At 40.2% G+C, this 5,272-nt stretch overlaps 1 pseudogene; it reads right to left on the bottom strand.

Moving 5' to 3' along the window:
* Window positions 1–658: 658 nt before the first annotated feature.
* LOC149101102 (heat shock 70 kDa protein 12A-like) lies at window positions 659–1,720 on the bottom strand (annotated as a pseudogene).
* Between the last annotated feature and the right edge of the window lie 3,552 nt (window positions 1,721–5,272).

The following is a 5,272-nucleotide window of genomic DNA, read 5'->3' as shown; positions in this document are numbered from 1 at the left end:
ATCTCTGTTAATAGTAAAAGCGTTATTGACTTTTTACTATTTATATTATTATTTTATTACTTTTGTTTCTATATTTAAGCTATTTAATATCACCATTTAAAATTAACATCTTTTGCATATTTCCATTCATTATATGCGATACGTGGATAAAATAAGTTACTACTACTAATAAGATCCTGTTCACACGACGCCGGCCAGAGGAATTTGAAAACGGAGCTTTCACCCTGAAAACGCATCAAATGATTTCCATTCACACTAGGCCGGTAGTGTGGAAGCTGCCTTATTTTTTGTCGTTATATCGACTTCTATCTATTACTACAAGGTCATCAGCCCTTAGAAAAAAAGCATATTGTAAAACTGTATTCAAGAGATCCGTTTTCCCGTTTTTTCATCAAGTTGTAAAAACATTTTTTCTTGTTGTTGTTGTTGAAATCAACATTACCTACTCGAGTTTTCTTTTCTGTATTTGTATATTGTATATTTTTTCCTCTGTAAACTAAAGAAAAATGAACGTGTGCGTTGTTGTCTTTATGAAATGGATAAATTTCGAGACGTTTCCCTCCTTTGTCAAAACAAAAACCCACTAACACCAACATGACGTACATGTTTACCTTATTGTTCCACTGAGCTGCATTCAACTGCAGAACTCAGCAATGCACTAATTGGTAGCTAAAAAGTTTAGATAGGCTGTAGACTGTGTGCTACTCGTAAGATTTACCACGCTCACCTTTATTTCTGTTCCACCAAAGTACAAATTGATTTCAATGTCCCTGATTTTCCAAGCTTCTGGTGTCTCAAGTACCAATCCTCGACCAGGAGTCTTTTCCACATCAGAATCGGTGACAGACTGAACGTCCTGATTGGAAAAAATCACTTTTTCCGTGTCTTTGTTCGCCTGTTAAACAAGCAAAGCTGGGGAATCTACGCTTTTCTCCGACTTTAACGACTTCATTGACTTTGACTAATTTGAGGAAGACATCTTTACAGCGTGGGATTCCTCCTATGACTTCTTTCTTCGATTCCGGATGCAGCCCATCTAAAAACCACTTGTGTACACGGATGCCGTAGGTCAAAATCGTTATTGGAGACTCAAGCAGGTCAGGTTTCTGCCCAAACATCACTACTCCTTGAACAACTGCCATAGTAGCGTTGCGCGGCACTAAAATGCGGTAAGGGCTACCAAAGTGATTCTTGAACATTTCCTGAAGAATTGCCGAGTCAGCGAAACCTCTTACGAGAAAGACGTACTTAACTCTCGACAATTCTGGTCTGGAGAATAGATTGGAGAAACGCGAAATGACGCCATCCAAGGCTGGACTAAAAAGCTGCCTCGTGACTCTTGGCGCAAGACAAAGGTACTCGTTACGGAGGGACTTCGATTTCGTCCAGGCTGTATTGCTGTTGGATCACAGCGTTTATGTCTCAACCCTCGCTGCTTGGAAATTTGTCTGTAAAACTACTAGGTGACCAAAACCCTTGTCGTTTGTCCCTCCAACAGTCGCTTCAAGCGTTTCTTCCATTCTAAGTTTTCCATGAGGCAAAACCAATCGACGGAGTTCTGACGGGCATAATTCTCGATAAACATTTGGGTAAAAATTGATTCAAGAAGGTTTCTGAACAGCCTGGTGACATTCAGTCCGCCATAATTACCGCCGGTGGCTTTGAAAATCTCTCTAAGTGCTCCGTTTTCCTGAATTTGATGTGCTGATACGTCAAGAGTTCATCCTAGAAAAAATAAATATATAAATAAATATATAAATAAATAAATTATAATATTTAGAGAGGAAGCCGAATCAGCCACAGCTAGTTTTCATGCAGGTCCTCTAACCTGATCAAATTGGAATTTGGCAGTGCTGGATTTTCAGGATGGAGGGAAACCGGGGTGACAGGGAAAAAAACCCTTGGAGCCAGGCGAGAACCAACAACAAACTCAAGGAAGCAGTGATACATTAAAAGAAAAAGGAGCAAAATGAAATCTGGCTGGAATAAAATCGCATTGCAATGCTATGTGAAATGTAATGAAACCGAAATGCAATGAAATAAATATCTTTTGGCACCAAAGTGTCATGTGCATATACGTTTTTTGGTTGTATTCTTTTTTCGAATGCTTGCTATCTTATTACATAATAACTCAGCCATCTGTCTTTTTTCTCGACCGTTATAAATGTTGCGAATGAATCGGCCTACTTAGGCTCAGAAATAAGTTCTCAATGCAAAGGTAGATAAGGTCTGCATACGAGTCAAGTCGGCGCTTATCTCCGGTTTCTGAAGCATGAAGCGAATAGGGGTATTTCTACTTCCTCCAAGACGGGGACGGGATGCTTGTCCATCGCAGGGTTACCTCCAGCATCAAATTCGCCGGTACTCATTTATACATTTGGGGGAAGAAAGGCACTGAAATATTCAAGTGTCTTGCCCAAGAACACAACACAATGTCCTCAAACAGGACTCGAACCCGGACAGCTCGATCCGGAGTCGTTCGCATTAACCAGCAGGCCACCACCTTTCTATCCTCAATGTAGTTACTTAAGAATTCAAACCAAATCAAATGACATGTTGAATAGTAATATTCGCTGATAAACCTAAAAGTCAGATCTTGCTGAAATATTAAGCGGGTAAAAAAAGATTCAAAATTCATCAATGGCGGCTGTATTTAAGTCACTAATGTCCTTCCACATTCAACACTGTTTTTGGGAAACTTTTTTTGTTTACCTCAGAGGCATGAAAGCTGATTAATTGCTAAGTTGATTGAAGCTGATGGGTATTCACTTCTTCTTTGCCGGACTCAGATGCCTCGCATCTTGTCGCTCTACACAGAGATTCCTCATCAACTTTTGTGCAGGGGAAAACCGAGGGTACGGCTCCCAGTTTCAATAAGTGTACTCAGTTTAAAATCACTTACCAAGAAGTGCTCGGAACGACAGAAATTATTTCCTACCGAGGTAAAATAGGCATCTCCCCTTTCCATAAGTATTTCCCACTTTTTCCTTCTTCGTCTATCTGGCTTGTCCGAAGGAAACTCAGTCGTGGAAATGATAAATCAGGTCGGTTTTTGCTTCGATTATTAGAGTTTGCAGCCGCACAACACTTGTGTCCAACTCTTTTCCTTTTTCTTACCACATTTGCTCCAGACAAGTAGCTCTAACCTACATACATTCGGATTTTTTCGTTCTTCCCCAACATTTCGTCCGCCATTTTGAAAGCTCGAGGGCTATTAAGCCTCGCTTGCATGCAACTTCCGGTTTTTTTTCTGGAATCGGTGTATTGCTATTTTCAGCCTTTTTCCAGTCACTATTTGGACCTAAAGTACCATCGAACCTATGACTATTTTTATCATGTTTATGTTTAACAACCGTTCTTTAAGTCAAAATCTCAACGGCCTCAATCAGATAATCTCTCCTATCTTTAATCTTCCTTAGAATTTGGCGTAACCCTTACTTTCTGCTGAAGACGAGAAGACCTTGGCAGCTTTCCACTGTCTCTCTTTTCCTTCCATAATGCCATTTGTTGATGATACATTTTCATATTCTTTTACTGGTGACCCACTGATAAAAATATGAAGTAGACTTTCGAAGATCTCTTTCCTTTTTCCTTAAGCGTGTCTTTAGGCGTTTTAGGGCACTGCTCACTCAGCTGAGATTGAGAAAAATACCCAGCAATGACGGACTCGATTTATTCGACGTTAGACGTTTTAGCATATATAAGAAAGCCTGGGTTTCACGACCCGTCGACATCGCGCGTGAGAGAGGAAAACACATTTAAAACTCTGAAAATGCGTCTTCACTTCGACTCAGACGTTTGAAACAATCACTGCATTCTCAGTTCCGAAATTCGTTGTCGGTCTATCTTGCCATTGGTGTCGCTTTCCCTATTTCGCTGGAGTAGTCTGTCGCTCGTCGCCAATTCATAGCTCTCATGTCGCCGTTTCAAGGCCATGTCGCCTGTCGGAATTTACCTCCGACATGGTCTCACTTGTGTCTACAAGATATTTGGCTGCATCTAATACTCTCTTAGGTCTAACATTCTGAAACTGATAATGGTGCCTATAACTGAGACGCCTTTTAAGTTTTACAGGAATAGTTTGTGATTTACTTAGCGGCCTTGGGAGACAATGTAGAGTGGAATTGACATCACTTGGGACATTTCCAATGTTTCCATGAATAGACAATTGACCACCTCTAGGTAGTTCACGGAGTTGCATAAAAGGTATACCTGGTAATATTGGTCACTCTTCTAAAGACGTCAAATTTAATACTTCAGGCTTGTCAGGAAACCCCAGTTTATTGGCTTTACAACAGCTGGGCAACTTGCCTTTCTTCAGATTTGAATCACAAGTTATACAAATTCATTCAGAGTCATTAACACATTAAAACCAGTAAGACAGAACTTGACCACATCTTGTGAGCATGCCTTGTATCTATTTACATCACATTTCACAACAGAGGACTTGTACCACAACTGATCAACAACAAGTGCATACATATTCTGGGCCAAGTGCAATGTTTTAGTGAAACAAATTGATCCTGGACATTGCATTAATATCTTTGTTCTTTTGTACATGTAACCTATCACTACCGAATGTTACTTGTGATACATTTGGGAGATCATGAAAAAGTGTTTCATTAACTACATCAACTGTCTGGAAACTTGAAACAGTTTTGAGTTTTTCTTTGGAATTTCTACCGATTTCTTTAATGTGTTCTGGGTTACCGGCTTTCTTTCTATCATCATTAGTTTATAAGGTGTGTTCTATATTTGCTCCTTTTGGACAGCAGGTGTACACCTTTTTCTTCAACACCCGTTGGTTTGATTTTGATTATGATGGGAAATACATCGTACCCCGCGGGAGAATAGACCATTTTAAAGCCGTCTGCTCAGTGACCTGGCCTCTGAATGGCAGCGAGGCTAGAGGTGACCTTGTTTTGATAATGACCTCACTGATTTTGTTGTGTAAATCAAGTTGGTCAAATGCTAAATAGTTTGCATTAAAGGAGGAGAGGCGAGAGGTTTGTATCAAAGCAAGGTCACCTCCGGCCGCGCTTGCATTCATAGGCCAGGTAACTAAGCACACAACTGTAAAATGGCCCGTTCTGGATCGGACACACGATATTTTCAAACTGAAGTTTTAAGTTCATTAATGCACAAGTCCGGCTATTTTAGTACAAGTGCTCTTGACCTGAAGCCAATAACAATTGCTGGTCGATCGAAATTTTCCAGAGTGTACCCATGGGAACAAAAATGAATCTGTACCGTACAATATCTGTACACAAAG

The sequence above is a fragment of the Orbicella faveolata genome, unplaced genomic scaffold (assembly GCF_042242905.1).
Source record: "Orbicella faveolata isolate gen_17 unplaced genomic scaffold, um_ofav_v1 contig_4, whole genome shotgun sequence".
Lineage (NCBI taxonomy): Eukaryota > Metazoa > Cnidaria > Anthozoa > Scleractinia > Merulinidae > Orbicella > Orbicella faveolata.
The sequence above is the reverse complement of the archived record's forward strand: the minus strand, read 5'-3'. Positions and strand labels throughout refer to the sequence as shown.